Raw genomic sequence first — 23,927 nt, 5'->3', positions numbered from 1 at the left:
CAGTGATAAAACCAAATGGTGATGTCAGAATCTGTGCGGATTACAAATGTACAATCAACAAAGCATTGCAAGAGCATCCTTATCAAATTCCAGCTGTTAATCAAATTCTTACTACTTTGGCAAAAGGGAAGGTATTTGCCAAATTAGATATGGCTCAAGCCTACCAGCAATTACCTGTGGATGATGAGGCTGCTGATGCACAGTCATAACACACAAAGGAGCTTTCCGAGCAAAACGTTTGCAGTTTGGAGTTTCCATTGCTCCTGGCATATTTCAGAAATTAATGGAGGACCTCTTATCTAGACTTCCAGGTGTAATTCCTAATTTTGATGATGTTCTTATTGGAGCAGATTGTCTACAATCATTGGGTGCACAGCTACAACTTGTTTTGAAATGTTTCCTTGACGCTGGTCTAAAACTTAAAAAAGAAAAGTGTTTTTGGTGTAAGCAGTGTGGATTTCCTTGGTTACAGAATTGACGCACATGGCATTCATCCAACTGATTCTAAGGTTGAAGCTATCCATAGAGCTCCAATTCCAACCAACAAACAAGAACTGCAAGCATTCCTAGGGTTGCGTAATTTTTACCATTCTTTCCTGCCTGACAGAGCCACTGTTGCTGAACCTCTGCATCGTCTACTGGATAAAGACGCTCCATGGAGGTGAACTGACGTTCATACTAAAGCGTTCAATGCTGCAAAGAAGCTGTTGTCTTCTGACAGTGTCCTTGTACACTATGATTTAGAGAAACCACTCAACCTTACCTGCGATGCGTCTCCTTACGGCATTGGAGCTGTTTTGAGTCACACTTTGAGAAATGGTGTTGAGGCTCCTATTGCATTTTATTCACGGACCTTATCTACAACAGAGAGGAATTATGCCCAAATTGACAAAGAGGCATTAGCTATTGTGTCCAGGGTAAAAAAGTTTCATGACTATTTGTATGGGCGGAGGTTTACTATTGTAACAGATCATAAACCTTTACTGGGTCTGTTCACCAGCAATACTCCCAGTCCTCAAATTATTTCCCCGCGCATGCTTAGGTGGTCCCTTATGTTGAATGCTTATGATTGTGAGTTCAAGTATCATCCTGGTAAGGATATCACACATGCTGATGGGTTAAGCCGGTTACCTTTGCCTTCTCCTGATTTCCTTGTTCCTCCTATATCCGAGGTTCTCATGTTGGAATCTGTTTCAAAACCTCCTTTACATGCAAATGATATTGCTCGTATGTCGGCCAAGGATCCATTGCTCTCCCGTGTGCTCAACTGGGTTTGGAGGGGTTGGCCAAAAGCAAAAGTTGAAGACAAGTTCAAGCCATTTGTTGTGCGCCAACATGAACTTTCTGCCTATAAAGGTTGTCTTTTATGGGGGAACAGAGTGGTAATTCCAAATGCAGGACAAGATAAAGTTTTACATGCCCTCCATGAGGGACATCCTGGAATAGTTCGCATGAAAGCTTTAGCCAGAAGTTATGTTTGGTGGCCTAAAATGGATGAAGGTATTGAGAAGTGGGTAAAGAACTGTGCACCATGTCAATCCACACGTCATGCTCCACCTAAAGCCCCAGTACACCCATGGGAAGTGACTAGGTCACCTTGGTCCCGTTTACATATAGATTTTGCTGGCCCTTTTCATGGACAAATGTTTTTTTTAGTTGTTGACTCCTTTTCGAAATGCTACCTCGGTCACTGTCATAAAGATTCTAAGGAGTCTGTTTGCTACACATGGGTTGCCGGATACAATTGTGTCTGATAATGGCACACAATTTACCTCATCAGAATTCAAAATCTTTATGGAAAGTAATCTTATTCGACATATCACAATTGCACCATTTCATCCATCCTCAAATGGTCAAGCTGAGCGTATGGTTCAGACCACAAAAGACTCACTCAAGAGAATTATTGAGGGAGACTGGAATCGTAGGCTTGCAAATTTCCTTCTACAACAACATGTGACACCATGCTCAAGCACCGGTAGGAGTCCAGCAGAGCTCCTCATGAACCGCCGTCTAAAAACTTGTCTGGATCGTTTACATCCTGATTTGACGTCTGAGCTGCAAGAGAAGCAAGAATTGCAGTTCAATGAGCGCTATAATGTTTCTACTGTGAGGGTGTTTCTACCTGACAGTGCTGTTTATGTGAGGAACTATGCTTCTGGGCCTAGATGGATACCTGCACAAGTACTTGTGGCCACAGGACCTTTGTCATACAAAGTACAGACTATTGATGGTAGAATATTACGAAGGCACGTAGATCAGATCTGGGAACGAAGTAATGAGATTGTGCCTGCTGCGGGTCCCAGTTGTACTGGGTCTCCTGTGATGCCAGATGTTGGTGAACCACTAGATGATACAGGTGTCAGTTCTCCAGGAGTTGTTGTTGCAGAGCCAGTTCCTTGTAGTCCACAGGACAGAGCACAGGACGACAGCCAAGCTGATGGTCCAGGCGAACCTGCTCCAACCTTGGGGCGGCCAAGGAGAAATATTCACCCTCCCAATTATCTGAAAGACTTTGAGGTCTAGGGGGGAGGAGTGTTATGTATTGGGGTACTATGTAGTCTGTTTTGCCAGTAGATGGCAGCATAATGAAAATGTGTACTTGTTCTGTTGTGTTAGGTCTCTTGTGTATATATCTTAATGTGTTGCATGTGGTTAATGGAGTAAAGAAAAGAAGTTATGTTCCACTGCTTGTCTGTGTTTGTGAGCAACATCTACATAACATTCAAATACACAAGAGCTATGCTATAAAAATTTTATTAATAATAACAGATTTCAAAAGGGAAGGCTAAATGGACCAATTACAACTCAGATTGGGTTTCATACAAACTAAAGGCAGATAGAATCCAAATTATTGTCTGGAACCAGAAAATGTACACATGGGAATAAATGTAATGTAAGTCTTTGTCTCCTGTAAAATAAAGCAGTGAAAGTAAAATATCCAACACTCACTAACATTATACATATATATATATATATATATATATATATATATATATATATACAATCTCAACATCAACAATCTTGACTTTAATAATTATTTTACCATGTTGCTTTATAGCTGCACATTTTCTACTTTCATGCACCTGGAGCAAAACTCATCAAATATATATATATTTTGATATATTTATATATATATTGATGTGTTGTGTAAAACTCCTTTAACCCCTTCGAGACAAAGGCTGATTTTACTTTTTGTACCCTTTGTGACAATGGCCTTTTTAACATTTCTGCGCTGCTTGTGTTTAGCTGTAATTTTCTTCTTTCCCGTTTACTGAACCCACACACATTAGATATTGGTTTTTTCAGGACAAGAAGGGCTTTCTTTAGATGACATTGTTTTGATTGTATCATATTATTTACTATTAAAAAAATTATAAAATATGGTGAAAAATTTAGAAAAAAATGACTGTTTCTAACTTTTAGTTGAAAAATCTTTTACTCATCTATAAAAGGTAATGAAAAAACCTGCTAAATAGATTCTACTATTTGTCCTGAGTTTAGAAATACCCAATGTTTTTATGTTTTTTTGCTTTTTTCTACCCATTATGGGGCAATAAGTACAGGTAGCGTTTTGCTATTTCAAAGCCATTTTTTCCAAATCTGGTAATTCTTCCCCCCATGTGCCATTTCGGGTATCTTTGAACCCGGCCAATGCAATTTACCCCATCAAGTCATATATTTTTGAAAACTAGACAGCCCAGGGTATTCCAAATGCTAGTATTTTAACTCTTTCCATGCACCATATCTACCACCAGTCTTTGTCAAACTTTATGGTAGTCATTTTTTTGCATTTGTTTTGTCATACACATTTTACTTCAGGTATGAATTAAAATGTTCTAGTTTATGTCACTATCACAAAACACCCCAATATGTGTTCAGCAACATCTCCTGAGCGCAGCGATACCCCACATGAATGATTTTGCCTGGCTGTTTGGGGGCAAAAGGGCCACATTTGGGGCATGCGCATTTTTCAATGTTGAACTTTGGCATTTGGGGATCCACTGCCCATGCCCTATTTGGTACATCTTTGAGCCGGGCCATTTCAGTGTGCCCAATAAACCCATATATTTTTGAAAACTAGACACCCCAGGGTATTTCAAATGCTAGTATTTTAACTCTTTCCATGCACCATATCTACCACCAGTCTTTGTCAAACTTTGTGGTAGTCATTTTTTTGCATTTGGTTTTCCACACACATTTTAATTCAGGTATGAATTAAAATGTTCTCGTATATGTCACTATCACAAAACACCCCAATATGTGTTCAGCAACATCTCCTGAGTACAGCGATACCTCACATGAATGATTTTGCCTGGCTGTTTTGGGGCAAAAGGGCCACATTTGGGGCATGCGCTTTTTTCAATGTTGAACTTTGGCATTTGGGATCCACTGCCCATGCCCTATTTGGTACATCTTTGAGCCAGGCCATTTCAGTGTGCCCAACAAAACCATATATTTTTCAAAACTAGACACCACAGGGTATTTTAAATGCTGGTATTTTAACTCTTTGCATGCACATATTTTACCACCAGCATTTTTTCAAAGTTTGCAGTAATATTTTTGTGTGTGTATTTTTCCCACACACACCTACTTTATGTATGAATTTACAGCTCCTGGTATATGCCGCTGTCACATGACACCCCATAATGTGTTCAGCAACATCTCCTGAGTGCAGTGATACCCCACATGCATGGGTGTGTCATTTTTTTGGGGAACTAAAAGGCCACATTTGGTACGTGTGCATTTTTCTAATTGGAAATTAGATGTGTGGCCATCCTTCCCCCCGTGTTAATTGGGACGTTGTTGAACCTGGCCCATTCAATTTACCCCATCAAATCATACATTTTTTAAAAGTAGACACCCCACGGGCATTTAATATGCCAGTATTTTAACTCTTTCCATGCGAGAATTGTTTTAAGCTAATATGCTAATTTTAGGACTTGCTCACAAAAATATATTTTTTATATATATATATATATTTTTTTTATTTTTTTTAAAAAAAAATTTAACATTTTTTTTCAACTTGGAGGTTCCCCTGATAGTGACATCAGTGGGAAATGATTTTTACATTTTACTGTTTTTTTACTATTTTTTTCTAATTATTATTAATTTTATTTTATTTTTTAATTTATTTTTACTAATCACACTGTGATTAGAAAGCTGGGCTCCATTGACTTGCATGGTGAATGCAGTACCTGTATTCAACCTGCAAGTGGAGCCAAAGTTCTCTAGATGGTCTGGACTATCTAGCGAACTTTTAAAATTTGTGGTTCCTGTTACAGGACGGCGGCCATCTTCCTTGATGGCGAAGATTGCCGGCAGCTGCGGCTGTGACCGCTCTCCGGAGCGGTCACAGCCCATCAAAAGGTTAGTGTTTGGTGTCGCTGGATGCCTCCTGATCGAGGCATTCCAGCGACACCATTTAAGTTTAGGAGGCGATCGTCGATCGCCTCCTAAACGCTTTTAAAACGGGCGTCCGCCGCCATACAAAGTATGGCGGATGTTGACGCCCCGTGGAGGGGCCAGAGATGGCCCCTTCGTGCCGATCGCGGCGTTGCTGAATGCCTCGAGGTCGAGGCATTCAGCAACGCTTTTTGGGTGCAGAAAGCGATAGTAGATCGCTTTCTGCACCCGTTTAAAGACGTGCCGGTCCTGGCACGTCAATTGTCGTAAAGCACATGCTTTTCCGTGCCGTGCCAGGACCGGCAATTGTCATTAAGGGGTTAAGTAGCCCTGCATTATATCCAGACATTCTGAAGTTTTTGAAGATAGCACAGTCCTGTCCTGATCATTTTGCCACAGACTTATTATTCAATTTTATTCATTGCTGTTGCATTTTTTCCACATAATTCATCATAGACTTTGACAGCATTTGGGAGACCATTGCAGTGCTTCTGTAGAAAAAAGGTATGTTCACTATCAAACAATGTAAGTAGAATTGGCAAATTGTTACCTGCAAAAAGACTGTTCATCTTAAACTGTGTGAGAGGATCTGTGAAATATACAGCAAAAAAAGTAATGGCATTTTACCAGTAAAGTACCAATTTCGTTATTTAGTTTTACGAAATAAAAAGGTGCATATCCCAAACTAATGTGTAGTATAAACCTAACTTTTATTATGAATAAAAAGAAAATGGAATACAATTTATAATAAGTGTGCAAAATCATAAAACCAAAAGGGAGATTTGATTCTGCCTACATATTCAGCTCAGGCTGAACAGAACTGCCTGCTGTCAAGTGACTGATCATGGCCCTAAGAAAAGCTGGCTATAGCTTGTTATTGCCCAGACTGTAATTTGTGACACAAACCGTAATAAAACACTCTAAATGTACTAAGTACTGAGTAAGTCCCAAAGTAGAAAGCTCCAGAGGAAATATGAGCAACTGCTCTATACACCTATTTGCTATAACATTAAGACTTCTGAAAATAGAACAAACAAATTGATCAAGCGGGAGACAAACCATGAAGGTCTGACAAATGTTTCATCAGACTGTTGCTGGCTTCGTCAGGGGTGGAAAGGCTGAGAAGATAAGATCTGGTTTATAAGTAAGTAATCATACCTCCTAAAGTTTGATTGGAAAGTCATAAGTAGTCTTGTGCATTCAGATTCATCGATTTAAATTTTAGCAAAATTTGCCAAATTCGTATGAATTTCCCCTGAGGCTTTGATCTTTTTCATAAATGCTCTGGGATGCCTGGTTCATTTGCACATGTCTAGCTGATGCCAAGGAGAAGCCAACAAAGAAAGAAAACAGAAGAGGCAAGAGAAGAAACAGAGCTGTGGAAAAGGAGACAGAGAAAAGGAAGTGGTTGGCCGGGAAGATTGAGAGAGCTTCAAAAGGAGTGTGAGAGAGGGTGATTGAGAGTGTGAGAGGTTTAGAGAGCATGATTGAGGGTAAGTGACAACGAATTTGTCCAAACCGAAAAGGTAGGAAACGAAAATCATTGTCCGAAAACAAGTCTACCCATAAGTGTTAAAGGACACATAAAGGATATTGACATATTGGAGAGAGTTCAGAGGAGAGATACTAAAACGGTAAATGGTTTGCAAAACAAAAATTATGAGAGAAGACTAAGGAATCTTAACCCATTTACTATACCCAAAAATCAAAGACTTTTTTTTACATTTTTACATTTTCCTTTAACCATGATTCCATGATTTTTAATGTATCCACACAAATGGACAGATTTTCATTCAGATTTATAGTTCAACATTTAGTATGAATAATACATTAAAACAATAAAAATATTTTTTGGAAAAAATTTAATATTGTCTCCAAAGTAGTAAAAAAATTACTAATGTAAGTCCTGATTTTGAAAATATCCAAATTATGTAGTTTTTATGGTTTTTGGAAGTTACAGGGCACATAATGAAACATGCCAATTCCTTTTTATAAACTTACATTTTTCAAATTTAATTTTGGGAGGCCCAATTCTGGAACCATTAACAGCAGACAACACTAGCATAGAAACCAGCAAACCAATGGTTCATAGTGTCAAAACTGGAGGGCAAACCAAAAGTGAGGGCCATATATGAAATTCAAACCAGGAGCTGAAGAATCATGCCTGGGTTGCAGGGATGCAAAGTCATGCAGGAAAGGGTCCAAGGGTCAAGGACAGGAACAGGTTAGGAACTAATAACAGAGTGAAATTCGGATTCATAGGGAATGCCAAGTTGCAGCTAGAAAGTTTAAACAACTCAGCACCTCGAGAAAGGTGCCAGTAGTTTAAATAGTTTAAACTAGCTTCCACTGAACTAATACATTTCCTGGACGCGATCCCTTTAAGTCTTCCATCTACTCACAAACTGCACGCTACAGGCCACGTGGACAACAGAGGCTTTGAAAAGTGGGTACATGGCTACTTGCTGCCCAAGAAGTTACGATCCTGACAATTACCCCCCTTCTAAGACATAACCTCTGGACATGTCCAGGACTGGGGCAAGTGGGATAACTGTGATGAAAGTCTGGGAGCATGAATATTTGAAGCAGGTTCCCACGACTGATCTTCAGGAACATAGCCTTTCCAGTCCACCAAATATAGGTTAGTGAATCGAGGATTCTACTAACTTTAACCCCTTTGTGACAAAGGCTGATTTTACTTTTTGTACCCTTCGTGACAATGGCCGTTTTAACATTTCTGCGCTGCTCGTGTTTAGCTGTAATTTTCTTCTTTCCCGTTTACTGAACCCACACACATTAGATATTGTTTTTTTCAGGACAAGAAGGGCTTTCTTTAGATGACATTGTTTTGATTGTATCATATTATTTACTATTAAAAAAAGTATAAAATATGGTGAAAAATTTAGAAAAAAATAACTTTTAGTTGAAAAATCTTGTACTCATCTATAAAAGGTAATAAAAAAACCTGCTAAATAGATTCTACTATTTGTCCTGAGTTTAGAAATACCCAATGTTTTTATGTTTTTTTTGCTTTTTTCTGCACGTTATGGAGCAATAAGTACAGGTAGCGTTTTGCTATTTCAAAGCCATTTTTTCCAAATCTGGTAATTCTTCCCCCCATGTGCCATTTCGGGTATCTTTGAAGCCGGCCAATGCAATTTACCCCATCAAATCATATATTTTTGAAAACTAGACAGCCCAGGGTATTCCAAATGCTGGTATTTTAACCCTTTCCAAGCACTTATTCTACCATCAGCCTTTGTCAAACTTTATGGTAGTAATTTTTTTGCATTTGTTTTTTCACACACATTTTACTTTAGGTATGAATAAACAGGTTCTGGTATATGTCACTATCAAAAACCACCCCAATATGTGTTTAGCAACATCTCCTGAGTACAGCGATACCTCACATGAATGATTTTGCCTGGCTGTTTGGGGGCAAAAGGGCCACATTTGGGGCATGCACATTTTTCAATGTTGAACTTTGGCATTTGGGGATCCACTGCCCATGCCCTATTTGGTACATCTTTGAGCCGGGCCATTTCAGTGTGCCCAACAAAATCATATATTTTTGAAAACTAGACACCCCAGGGTATTTTAAATGCTGGTATTTTAACTCTTTGCATGCACACATTTTACCACCAGCATTTTTTCAAAGTTTGCAGTAGTATTTTTGTGTGTGTATTTTTCCCACACACACCGACTTTATGTATGAATTTACAGCTCCTGGTATATGCCGCTGTCACACGACACCCCAATATGTGTTCAGCAACATCTCCTGAGTACAGTGATACCCCACATGCATGGGTTTGTCATTTTTGGGGGGAACTAAAAGGCCACATTTGGTACGTGTGCATTTTTCTAATTGGAAATTAGATGTGTGGCCATCCTTCCCCCCTTGTTAATTGGGACCTTGTTGAACCCGGCCAATTCAATTTACCCCATCAAATCATACATTTTTTTAAAGTAGACACCCCATGGGCATTTAATATGCCAGTATTTTAACTCTTTCCATGCGAGAATTGTTTTAAGCTAATATGCTAATTTTTTTATATATATATATATTTTTTTTGCCCTTTTTTTAAATTTTTTTAACATTTTTTTTCAACTTCAAGGTTCCCCTGATAGTGACATCAGTGGGAAATTATTTTTACATTTTACTGGTTTTTTACTATTTTTTTTCCAATTATTATTAATTTTATTTTATTTTTAATTTATTTTTTCTAATCACACTGTGATTAGAAAGCTGAGCTCCATTGACTTGCATGGTTGAATGCAGTACCTATATTCAACCTGCAAGTGGAGCCAGAGTTCTCTAGAGGGTCTGGAGACCGTCTAGCGAACTTTTTAGACTTTATTGTTTTTCTTTATTGAATTTTCCCGGACCGCCGCCATCTTGCTGATGGCGAAGATCACCGGCAGCTGCGGCTGTGACCGCTCTCCGGAGCGGTCACAGTCCATCCCCAGGTAAGTGTTTGGTGTCGCTGGATGCCTCCTGATCGAGGCATTCCAGCGACACCATTTAAGTTTAGGAGGCGATCGTTGATCGCCTCCTAAACGCTTTTAAAACGGGCGTCAGCCGCCATACAAAGTATGGCGGATGTTGACGCCCCGGGGAGGGGCCAGAGATGGCCCCTTTGTGCCGATAATGGCGTTGCTGAATGCCTCGAGGTCGAGGCATTACAGCAACGCCGTTTCGGTGCAGAAAGCAAAAATAGATTGCTTTCTGCACCCGTTTAATGACGTGCCGGTCCTGGCACGTCATTTGTCGTTATCGACTTGAATTTCCGTGACGTGCCCGGACCGGCAATTGTCATCAAGGGGTTAAAATCTTCTGATCCATTCACCATAGTAGGAGCTGGTGGTACATCATGAAAAGGTTCAGAAATAAAATTGATTCTAGATTACGTTGGTCATTAAAAATTGTAATGGGATGAACTGCTCCTTCCAAAAAATTATCCCATTCTTCTAGTGCTGCTTTAATGGCCAAAAGTTTTTTATCCCCCATATAAGTAGTTCATTTCTGTAGCCAACAATTTTCTAGAATAGTAGACAATAGGATGAGATTCTTTCGCTATGTTTTGTACTGCTCCAATGGCTCAGAAGCTTCAACTTTAAATTTAGATTCTGCCTGCAGTGTTGCCCTAGGCCAAAGCCAGGGCAGTGGTATCTACCACTCCCTCTGCACTGCCATCCGTCTGAGCACTAGGATATGACATATTTTAAAGATGTCCAGCACCAGGCTGAAGTAAGCTAGTGTCTGCATGGCACAATCATAAAAAAGTGTTGATGCACCAATTGGGGGTATCAGTAATCTCCCTTTTAACCAGCCCATTGAGAAGCGACCCTGCAGCAAGCCTGATCACCCAATAGGGCAATTGGCTTCCTGTACTATGGAACAGGATCTGCTGCCCCCTTGATTTGCCTTCCTAGGCCTAGTCCAAAATAAATTTAAGTAAGGACTAAAGCGGTTGAGTGATGTACAAGTGAATCACTCCTAAGTTAAGTTAATGTAAAAGGTATTATCACATTATTTCTATTTACAAAGGGCTGAAAAGCATTTTGAAGAAATCCATGTGGCATAAGAGTCTCTCTTTCGTTTTGTGGACACCAAGCAGCTGTTAAAAGCAAATGTCACTATACAGTTAATGACAATTTAAAAGCTGGTTAAGTATTAAAATGTAATGAGGTTATTCCAGCGTTAATGAAAATGTTCTTTAAATTATAATAACATTTAGGACAATCTAACCACTTATACATGTGCATACATATTATTTCTCATTTCATGACAAAAAAGGACTAGACCCACTATCAATTTAGCATGCACAATTATTATCTGCTGAAACATGCACATCACACATTTAATCAACAGTAGAAGCCCTTTTGCTGAGAGCAATCTGTCATCGGATAGACATGGGATGTGATGGATGGTAAAAATCCTGAGAGCCTGCTTCCACAGCTAGAGTCCAAAGAGTTACAAGCTTCCACAAACATCAATGCTTCACTTACCCTGGGGATCTCATAAGGAGGTTTGAATGCATAATTTTCTATATCCTCCTACATAATAAGATTTTATAACAAGGAGAATGTTTAATATATTCAGCTTTCACTCACATGCATATTGGAAGATATAAAGCAAAATACTCCAAACATCTCTGTATTTCTCAAGGAAAATATAAAATAATATTAGCCTTACAATCTAATACTAAACAAATAAGCCATTTGGTTGCCTAAGGTTGCTTCTTTTGCCCTAGAGCCAATTACATATAAAAATCTCAGATCCATGAACATTGTCTTGCATGATTATTTTCTTAATATTGGTTATATGAAGTCAGAATGTCCCCTCTTCACATTATTATACCTCATAAAAACTAGAATGTTCTTTGAAAATAACTCTCGATCCTCCAAGTAATTTAATTCTCTAGGGATAAGAATCCGTTTCTAGATATCTAGGACTCGGTAATCAGCCAGATGTTTGGGGATATTAGTGAAGAGAAAACTGATGACTGTTAATTTGGCTAGCACACTTTTTATACTAATAATTGAATCAGCTGTGATTGTTCTAGGATACAATGTAAAATAGTATGTTGTGTGTTTTGAGTTTCCAATGACTAAGGATGAAAACCACTGCTTTAACTCAGAGTTCATGAAGTACTACCAACAATATAGGTTTCTCTTCCATCAAACCAAGTTGGTTCTCGTAATACAAATGCCATCAAACCTTGTATTCAGTGGTGGGCTATCAATGGGTTCATGGAGGTGTTTGTCTTCTCGATTAATCAGATTTTATGATTTTGGGCAACTGCCTAAAGCCTTTTCATATGTATTCATTTCATTTCCACATAATCCTACAAGGGTGCCTAGTTTATAGGAAGAATTTACTCTGGACTATGACTGGATCATGCATGGCCCCTTTTAATAACGAGTATCTTTTACGGTATGAGCCAATTACATTTTTCTACACATGCTTCAAACCTACTTTTTGTTATCTGCCTTCCTTCTATAGAAATAGCTCGGCTGATTATGGCCTTTGAAAATGTATGCTTGGATGCCACACCATATCATACTAACAAAAGCGGCATCGATTACAACAATTCTAGAAAAGCAAGCATTTGAACATTAAGAACAATCAAACAATTGTATTCTGAAATGAAATTGTTCTAGGTCTATGCTTTTTATAGTGCATGGAATCGCAGCATTAAATATGGTATCAAAATATGAGTATCCCTGCTGCATTATTATCAGTCAAAGATTATCCTATAATGTCTGTAACTTGAATATTACAAGCCATCTTGGGATTCTGAAATCTTATTAAAGCACAAGGTCAACATATACAACATAAACTCGTGGAACACCTCTGTGTCTTGTAACAGTCATATTATATATGTACATTATCTCATGCATATATTTCATGAATCTCTATTTCTTATGTTAAGCTGCTTCTGTCATTTTTCCATTTGCTGGTGCCTTCTTTCTCAGTACTTTAATGATCACAGATGCCCTTGATATTTAACATTCATTTTGCTTTCTCTTTCTGCTCTGACCTTTTATCAGTTAATTTTTGGTCTATGGGTCAGTAGTGGTGAGATAGTTTACATCAATAAAGAGTCTGTCTTATTACAATCAATGAAAGGTCAATAGCTGCCTCAACAGATAAAATCAAGCTCTGTTTTCCCCAGGGCTAACAACTAGTTGTGCCTTAAGATGTCAGCATTTTGAGCAGGTACATTGGGATGTAAACTCTCATGAATATATAAGACCTATAATAAGCATACGAATGTGACATTATCATTTAACTATGTTAAATAACATTGTATATCTACAACATTCTAAAATAGCGCTATATAATTCAAGAATGATAATACTGTATTTGCTCGATTATAAGACAAGGTTTTTTTCAGAACAAATGCGTAAGCTGATGCAGTGCCCCACCTGGGTCTGGGAACCAGTCATACTTATTGAAACGGCTGAGGCTCCTGGCGGAGTGCAAGGTCTCTAACATCCACCAGCTCCGTGATGTCGTCATGGAGGAGTGGAAGAGGACTCCAGTGGCAACCTGTGAAGCTCTGCTGAACTCCATGCCCAAGAGGGTTAAGGCAGTGCTGGAAAATAATGGTAGCCACACGAAATATTGACACTTTGGGCCCAATTCGGACATTTCCACTTAGGGGTGCACTCACTTTTGTTGCCAAGGTTTAGACATTTGAGGGGACAGCAAAGTTACACTGTTATACAGGCTGTACACTCACTACTTTACATTGTAGCAGAGTGTCATTTCTTCAGTGTTGTCACATGAAAAGATAAAATATTTACAAAAATGTGAGGGGTGTACTCACTTTTGTGAGATACTGTATTAATGATTTATTGTTTCATGTTGTCCACAAACTAGAGGTTTTGCTAGTAGCGTACATGTGCAACTGTCTTAAAGGATAACTGTAGTGGGGAAAAATGGTTTCTTTAAATCCTCTAAACCCTAAAAACAATGTTAACAATGTTAATGCAAGGATAAAAGAAATACCCTTTTTTACCCCAATACTCTCCAAACAGCCTGCTGTGTACATCCATATTGAGTAATATTTTGGTCAGATCTGTCTGAAAATGCAGGTCCCCATGTGTAAGTGACGTTTCACGCATGCGTGGTGGTAATTTTGGTTACTGGCACTGGCATCACACGTTGCACCCACAGAATTTTCTATTGCAGCCCTATTGCAAAATGAAGGACTTGCCACTGCACCCACTTTGCACCTACAAAAATTGCAACTGCACCCATGTTGCACCTAAAGGACTTGTCACTGCACCCACCAAAAATATAGGTACACACTAATTCATTAATACATTATAAATCTTATAGTGTTATATAAATGATTTCATATTATGAATATGTGCAGGAATATTTTTCCTGTTAAACATATGTTTTACAAACATAAATATTCCCTGGTTAGTGTTGTTGTATAGTAATTATGTTGAAAGTTACTTTGTTACATGTGAGTAGTTGAGCACATGAGTTTGGGTTCAGGATCTGTGTATGAACATTTAACAGCCAGGCACAAAATAGCCGCCACCAATAACCAAAATGGCCGCCACACTTGCGTGAAACATTACATACAAACAGGGAAGAGCATCTTCAGACGGATCTGACCTAAAAATTACTCAATATGAAAGTGCACAGCAGTCTGTATAGAGAGTGTTGAGGTTGGGAAAAAAGGGTATTTCTTATATTGTTGCATTAAAGATTTAATCTTTAAATCTCTGATGTTGCTGGTGTTTAAGGATTTAAAGAAACCTTTTTCCCCACTACACTTTAAACTACACTACAATTTAAACTGTTCTCATGAACAGTATTTCAAGAACTAAAACACAGTGTGCGCAAGCACAATCAACTGCCTAATTTTGTCATCAAAATGCATCACTGATTTACTGTTTTGAGTTGTCCACAAACTAGAAGTTTTTCCACCAGCGTAAATATGCAGCTATCTTAAACTTTACTCAGGAACAGTATTTCAAGAACTAAAACACACTGAGCGCATGTACACAGTCCAATGCCTAATTTTGTCACCAATACAGTACTTACTTGAATTATTGTTTTATGTTGTCCACAAACTAGCTATTTTGTCTAAATTCATTTTTCAATTATAAAAACAGCCCTAAAATAAATACATTAACTAATTTTTTTTTAAGAATTCTCCTTTACCCCAAATAATTTTCTGCACCACACTATTGAAAATTTGAAGGGTGGGAGTTTGCAGGAGAGTTGGACATGTTAACACCGAGATAATAGTATGCATTGGGAAGGGGAATACCAGTGACTATCCCTGTATAATGAATAGTTAGTGACAGTTATTGAATATCATCATAGTGCTTGAACTATGCATTAAGCAGGTTTATTGCTTGAACTATGCATTAAGCAGGTTTATTGCTTGAACTATGCATTAAGCAGGTTTATTTCTTGAACTATGCATTAAGCAGGCTTATTGTGCAATAGGTGGCTCTCTTTCATGCAAAGTGTAGTCAGTTTTTTGTAAGTGCATTTATCTTGAGAACTTTCCTGCAAACGCTCTCTATATTAAATAAACCCATTTTGACCAAATAGGTTTGAACTGGACCTTGTACTTGTGTCCTGATGCCTGCTTATAAATACAGCAAAAGTGTCATATTTTCCAGTGTGGTTACTTTATTTATATTTAGGACTTCAGGCTTACTGCAGTATTATCTTACTTAATTTGGTCCTTATGGGTTTAGTTGAAAAAGTTTCACAATTCCTAAATAATGCATGGGTATGTCTGTATTCCCAAGTTTCATTGTTATCGTACTTATACACTTACTCTATGTAAATATAGCAAGTAAGTAATATTCATTCATTTCTAGAAAAAAAGGGTAAGGTACTATCTATTAAACTTGAAGATAATATTGAAGTATAAACTGAAAAAACTTGTATTTATTATTATCATTATTAATTATTATTATCATTATGATTAGTAGTAATAGTAGTAGAAGAATAAGTAGTTGAAGCAGTAGTGGTAACATTAGCAATAATAGTAATAATCATTAATGCAGATTTGTAAACCAGTTTTAGAGGTGTTTTAAAACCCTTTTAGAAATTCCTCTGGTACCTTTGTAACTTTTGTTGGTACCCTTAATATGAGTAAGTATCTTATTTTAGACAGGATCTCTAAGCTGAAATTGATTAGGTAGACAAATGTCAAAATGTGAGTACAAGTGTTGATATTGCAGAAGGCTGTTAAGGAAAATCAGATTTTTATAAACATGATTGATTTTCTCCCCTTTTCCCTTCATTTTTCACGTTATAAGAAATAAAAACTAACACACATAGAGCATATATGCACCCCTGTGTCAATCATATTTAATACACATAGTGCAGTCATATAAGTGTAGTAGCAAGGCTAGCTTTTATCAGAAATAAAATGCATGTAAATGACATACTTTTACAGGTGTATAAACAATTAGGTAAATTTAAGTTGAATACTGTTTGTATAAGCAATTCTACCTAATACTTCTACTGCAGGGGATTGCTGGAAAGAGGGTCAGGAGACTGTTGCCCCCCAGGCTGCTCTTTGAAGATTTTTGGGCGCTTTTTGCTAACAGTTCCAAATAGCCACTGTTATTATTCTTTTCTTTGTTATACATACTAGTTTTCTGTGCAGTCTTTTTGTGAATGTGTCTTATGATGGAGCAGATAGTACATATCTGGCACGTTATTGACTAAGTATGTTTGGTATTTTATATTTCCAGGTCACTTTCTCCAACAGCTCTGTTATTGGACATTTGGTTCAGATCCATTACTCTCCTTACTCATGTGAAAAAATAACAGCCCCCCATTTTGCATTTGTCTACAGCGTGTTTCTATGATGGCCCATATGATAACCCATTAGTCTGCCATAATGTTGGATAGGTGTGGTCAGGGATCACCACATGGGTCAAAAACAGTCAGAGCATGGAAATCAACTCCCACCCTTAATGTCCAACCTAAATGAGTACTGTTTTTAAGTAAAACAACAGTAATTTAGCTGTACGGGCATCATTAATGCATTCACAGCTTTTTAGCACTGCTGTATGGAAAAAAAATAAGCATCACTGATGTAATAAACCAAGGAAAATAGACTTGTTACACTATAAGCAGTTGTGTGGATATATATGTATATGGACATGTGTATGCGGGTGTATGGATGTACATGTGTGTAGATATGCATATGTAGGTATGTATGTGTATGTGTGTATATATATATATATATATATATATATATATATATATATCATGGTTTCTGCTAATACTAGTTAAATCAAGATGCATGGGAGGTGGCCGGGAATGATAAATATTTGGGAAACCTTTTGTTTTAGTTTAGATAACACTGATATGCGTGATGAAGGGTGTGTGGAAGAAAGACAGGTTTTCGCATGAAATAGATTGTAAAAATACCTGACATGTCAATAATCAGGGCAGAAGATCTTTGGCTGTACTGCCCCATGATTGTAAAGACCCCAGGGTGTGGTGTTGACCAAAGGGAATCACTTCAAAGGGTAACTACGGCAACCACAGGGTCCAATCAGGGATCTCCTCAGTAGACCTAATTGGGACCCTCTAGTATATCAAGGGACAGGTAGTGAAAGTAAGGTGGAGAGGGAGAGAGAAAGTAAAGAGACAAAGGAACATCACTAACCTGGAGCTCTCAGGGAAGGTAACTATGAACATGCATGTTTGAATATTGTAAATAGGAACTTATATATATGTATTTGTTGTAAGTGTGTCAATTAATGTGGGGATTATTGTTATTGTACTGTTATTTGTATTGTTTTATATTTGGAACGTTCTAGTAAAAGTTTGTATTGTTATATCATAGCCGCATTGTGGATTCTTTGATATCCTGTTGTTGTTTCCAAAATATTCTGTTGCATTCTGGAAGAAGCGAAAGTTTTCAGTTCAAACCTTAAAAGTTAGAAGAGATAGAACAGGGATTGTTTTACTTAATAAGCCAGTGGGTGGGTTTATCGGTGCATATTTCATAAGTGTATCGATATACCCATTCACCTGGATAAGTGTAGTTATTGTAGCTAGAAAACACATTAGCCTTCAGGAGATATATCCGAATACATATTGTGATTTCATTGATATGTGTTTGGATGTATCTGTTGTTGGATCAGTTGTAATCTTAAGCACATAACACATTCATAAGTCTTTTAGATGGTATGCTGTAGATAAAGCATTAATCCATCTGATTGATATTTTAATAACACAATTCCCTAGTTCCCTCAAAAGAAAACTTAACTGACTCAATGCTAGGTAAGACAATTGTTTCTTTCCACTATCTCTTAATGTATTCTGCACCTATTTTCTTAACTGTATATGGTATAGTCTTTCAACTTAGTTCAAAGAATTTAGAAGATGAGATATAATCAAATATCAAGATACCGTTTGCCTTCTAGTGTCAATAATTCATTTCAATACAGCCCTTGTTCTATCAACAACTACTGCGCGGGATAAAGGCATTTTTTTTGTTGATTTTTAAGATCTGTATTAAGAGAAAGTCACAGAGTACTAATAAGCTTCAGATTGAAGTATACCAGGATATTCTGTAGATTTTCTCTAATGGCTCTGGATAGCACAGATGATTGCCGGGCCTTGGAAATCTTTCAATTTCTGAGTGAAAAGCAGTGGTATCTAGCATCACCGATTTCTTTCATGGGATACAAACCAGGGAAATTATCAGGCATGTACAGAAATACAAATGTTCTTACAATGGCCACATTGCTAACCCATCCCATGAGCTGGGTTTTACTCTGTAGTCTTTACTCCAGAGTAGAAGCTACTTTTGGGCCACAAGACAAAAGGATTAAACATCCTCTAAGCTTTTAGCACCCTGAAGATTCCATCTGAGGAAAAGGCTTTTGAGGTCCTGAAATATATATGACTTCATATCTTTCCATATGTTGATCCAATCAATGTTGGACCAACACAGTTATATGCATTTTCCTTATTAATATGTTTTTTCTTTTATTGTGACTGGCTTAACTCATACGTTAAAATGTATATAATTTGTTAGAGTCTATGTCTAAAGAAACGCCCCCGCGGCTGCCCACTCGGGTGGCCAATTCGGCCACGCCAGGGCCGTCTTTAATGCGGGGCAAAAGCCTGCAGCACCCGTGGTGGGCCGGCCAGCCTGTGGGCCAGCACACCAAGTTGCCATTGCAGCGGACGCAGCTGCGAGTTTTAAAGCGGCGGTAAGACACGCTGGCCGCTTTATGATTTTAAAGTGCCAGTTCCGTGGCACTGAGCGGTTCCATGCCGATCAGTGCCTCGGTGAGGCTCTTCATCATCCCCCTTTGAAGACGCAACATGCCACTCAAGGGGGCGGGCTCACACAGAACAGTTCCTTGTGACAGGGAGAAGAACAAGGAAGGCAGCAAAAAAGGTGGGGCTGACTTGGGACAACAATTAAATACGAAAAGGGGGTGGCTGGGGGTATAAGTACACAACAGGGTGGTTGGGGCATCACATAAATCAATACACAAGGGTGTTGGGGCTGGCTGGGGCATCAATACACAAGGGGGGAAACACACACAAAACAAAGCAGTGTGGAAAGCATTTTTATGCTTTGTGTAGATTAAACCGTACTGATGCGGGTGTCGGTGTGGCAGAGCCTGTCCTGGTGTGTGTGTGTTTGGGTGTCGGTGTTGCAGAGCCTTTCCTGGTGTGTGTGTTTGGGTGTCCGTGTGGCAGAGTCTGTCCTGGTGTGTGTGTGTGTGTTTGGGTGTCAGTGTGGCAGAGTCTGTCCTGGTGTGTATGTCGATGTTGCAGAGCCTGTACTGGTGTGTGTGTGTGTGTAGCAGAGCCTGTACTGGTGTGTGTGTTTGGGTGTCGGTGTTGCAGAGCCTGTACTGGTGTGTGTGTTTGGTGTGTCGGTGTAGCAGAGCCTGTCCTGGTGTGTGTCTGTGTGTCAGTGTGGCAGAGTCTGTCCTAGTGTGTGTGTGTCTGGGTGACAGTGTGGGAGAGTCTGTGCTAGTGTGTGTGTTTGGTGTGTCAGTGAAGCAGAGCCTGTCCTGGTGTGTGTGTGTTTGTGTTGCAGAGCCTGTCCTGATGTTTGTTTTTGGTGTGTTGGTGTTGCAGAGCCTGTACTGGTGTGTGTGGGTGTTGTAGAGCCTGTCCTGGTGTGTGTGTTTGGGTGTCAGTGTTGCAGAGCCTGTCCTGGTGTGTGGGTTTGGGTGTCGGTGTGGCAGAGCCTGTTCTGGTGTGTGTGTTTTTGGGTGTCGGTGTTGCAGAGCCTGTCCTGATGTGTGTGTTTGGGTGTTGGTTGTGGCATAATCTGTCCTGGTGTGTGTGTTTGGGTTTCGGTGTAGCAGAGCCTGTCCTGGTGTGTGTGTTTGGTGTGTCGTGTTGCAGAGCCTGTCCTGGTGTGTGTTTGGTCATGTTTCCTGGCACTTTACTTACTGTAGGAATAAATAGAACTATTTATTTTTTACTTATCCAGAGATAAAACGCCTCCTGAATTTGTAGTCACTTCAGAGGACAAAACTTTGGCCCAGAAATCAATGAGAGGAAAAGGAAAGTTTTTATGTTATTTACTTAATCTGCATATTTTATTAAAAAGTATTAGCGGCACTAAATTGTGGCTTCAGGTGTCCCGTGTATGATAACTTTTTTAAGTGTACTGATGTCCTCCCAATCACATCACATTATATTAATGTGCATTAGAAAATCAGGAAAAGATGGGCATGGATGGTGGGCTGATTCGGTGGGGCCACTTGACTAGACTTGCCCCTCAGGCCTTAAGCTGCCAGCCCTCCCCTGGTCTATATTTTCTTATGGAATGGAAGCATTGATGTTTCAAAACTTGTTATCATTTTGGTAACGGCTTAGAATATATGGAGTCAACTAATATACTGTCATGAACCCCATGTGGTTATTTATAACCACTTCTTTTTATTTGGATATCCTGAATTGGATTCACTACGACCGAAAAATTGAGAATCAATAAATAATTTTCTCATGTGTAGGGTCGGCACAAAGAATGTTCTAATGTTTTTTCACAATATATATGATTTTGTTCTCCAAACGATAACAAAATTATTTTTCCTTTCCTTATATTGCATGTTTAGGGTCAAATCTAAGCATAACTCTTGTTTTCCCTAGTGTTTTATCAATGATTCACCCTCAGACTCAATTTCACTGAATGGTTATTAAGGTTTTAGCTTGTTTATCATATTAATTGAATGCTCTAAGGGACTGACTCATTGTCATTCTCCTCTGCATTCTAGACAGATAATGGGTAGAGATTGCAGAAATATAACTTTTCTCAATTATTTTTTTAAGTAGCTTCATAGACATGACCATCATTTAGGTATACAAAAAATATAACCTAATGAGAGTCACTTTGTTGTTAACAACACTATATTAAAAACAATTTACCTTAGAATCAACTTTGTCTGACCCAAGGAACACATATTTATTGTGTTCAGAGTATAATATTGATACATATTTACAATTATGTAATCTACTAACTGGAACACAGACATTTCAGACATATGACTATTAAAACAATGTTGTAAAGTAAAATCATTTAAAACAAACAAAAAATAAATAGTAGATATTTTATCTTCTTATCATATGGTTCCACAAAACCACAGTGACACTCTGTATAATTCTTTAAAGTCATATACAGTCGTGTGAAAAAGAAAACACACCCTCTTTGAATTCTATGGTTTTACTTATCAGAATAACAATTATCTGTTCCTTCGCAGCTCTACAAATTAAGTAGATGCAACCTCAGATGAACAACAGATGCCATATTAACAAAAATAAAGCCAAAACGGAGAAGTCATGTGTGAAAAACTAAGTACACCCTTACTGCTTCCATAGGAATTAAGATGCTAAGTAGCAGACAGGTTTTGTCAATCAAATGCCCTTGATTAATTGATCATCAGCAAGTATGGCCACCTCTATAAAAGCTAAAGTTTTTGCAGTTTGCTGGTCTGGAGGAAACATATTAGCAATGATCTTAGAGAAGCAATTGTTGCTGCCCATCAATCTGATAAGGGTTATAAGTCCATTTCCAGATAATGTAAAGTTCATCATTCTACAATGAGAAAGATGGAAAAAGTGGAAAACATTCAAGCCAGTTGAACCAGAGTTTCATCTCAGACTCTACAGGCTTCAGTTAGCATGTTAAATGTTAAAGTTCATGACTGTACAATTAGAAAAAGACTGAACAAGTATGGTTTCCAGTAGGGTTGGCAGAAGAAAGCCTCTTCTCTCTAAAAATGGCAAAGTTGCATGTAAACAAACCACAAGACCAAATTGGAGATGTTTGGCCATAATGCATAGTGCCACAAAAGAAAACCAAACACAACATATCAGCACAAATACCTCATACCAACTGTCAAACATGGTGGTCAAGAGGTGATGATTTGGGCTTGTTTTGCAGCCATGGGATGTGGGAGCCTTGCTTTCATATATAGAAAGTTTAAACATTTTCATCAGGCTTGTTTAAACCTGTAACTTTTACAATGTAGAGAATTTTGGGATAGAAATATTAGATATTATTTAACTGCACCACTGCAGGCAACTAAATGCACATTTTGACAGACAGTATATCTGGTCTTTTGAACATTCTAAATTAGCCTCAAGCTCATAAATCATGTTTTAGATACTGTCTAGTTATCCAATGTCTCAAATTACAAAAACAATAAATAAAAGAGATCAATGTCTTTACTTCCATGTTGGTTGAATAGTATTAGTCTAATAACTGGTGTTAAAACTTCTCCCTCTATATATGGCCCTGCTATTTATCAGAGACCTACAAGGTGTTTTCTTGTCTTCATTGGAAATCACCATTCTATAACCAGAGCTGTACTGGAGATAAAAAGTTATCCTGGCACTTTAAGACCAGGGGCCCCCATAGGGTGTATCAGCAGCCGCTGGCTGGATATACATGGACGCATGCTACACTCTTACACTCTCACAGTACGTGGTCATGTGTATCCAGCCTGTAGCTGCACACAGAAGGACAGATGTGTGGCAGTAAAGGCAAGTGTGCCACACCATCTGGGACTGGCCCACTGGGCATTTTCTCAGATCTGAAGCAGTAAAGGTTGGTGTGCAGCACCATCTATATAGCCGGGAACTCTCCAGGTTTGACCCGGAGAACTCCAGGAGAAGCGCCGATTCTCCGGTTCTCTGAATCAACACCCAAATCCTCCGGCACACCCCACTCCCCACCCATTTCACCTTTAAAATTAAAGCTGGAACGGCCACAGAATCGGCAGGAACGCCCACTGATGCCATCGGGAATGCCGACTGATGCCAATGGTCGACATACCTGGCACGTTGATTGTCATTAAGGGGTTTGTACTTAATCATCTTAAAACATTAGATTAGTAAAGTATTAGTATTAGTAAACAGATTCTCTTAATTAGTCTCTGTGTACCTTTACCATATGCATTTTTGCTTGCAACGGTCATAGTTGAGAGTTTAAAATTGCTGACATATTTTTTCCAACCTTGAATTTATGCAGCAGCCTTTTAGATTTAAAGATGATCCTGAAATAACATTCTGTATCTATATGCTGATGAGCATCTGACAGCTACTGCTTCTGGGTATAAATGTTTAAATGTAAAGACCATTATTTTGTAAGTGATGAATATTGCAGTTTCAGAAGTTTTTCTGAACTAGTTTTAGAGTATTATACCTTAAGATGCCCATTAAGGTACCTGTAAGAATTAATCAGAGATCTCCAATGTAACTGGTGCCAGTTTTGCAGCAGGGGGACTGCTGGCACATGCAGTCCAGGGGAGCATGACTGAATTTCCACCACAATATTTAAAAAAAAAAAAGTTTCCCCAAAATAAGGATAGTCAAAGAGGTGCAATGGGAGCAGTAGTACTAAGGCACTGGGCCTGGACAGGGAGGCACTAGCACATGATAGGCACACGTAGCCCCTTGAAGCAGGACTGAATTTCCCCTAATATTATAGAGTGCTTGGTTTTGTCACCAACATTTATTTATCAATGAAAAA

The sequence above is a fragment of the Sceloporus occidentalis genome, unplaced genomic scaffold (assembly GCF_023333645.1).
Source record: "Sceloporus occidentalis isolate IW3139 unplaced genomic scaffold, rSceOcc1.0.p SCAF_159, whole genome shotgun sequence".
Lineage (NCBI taxonomy): Eukaryota > Metazoa > Chordata > Lepidosauria > Squamata > Phrynosomatidae > Sceloporus > Sceloporus occidentalis.
This window is presented reverse-complemented; position numbering follows the sequence as displayed.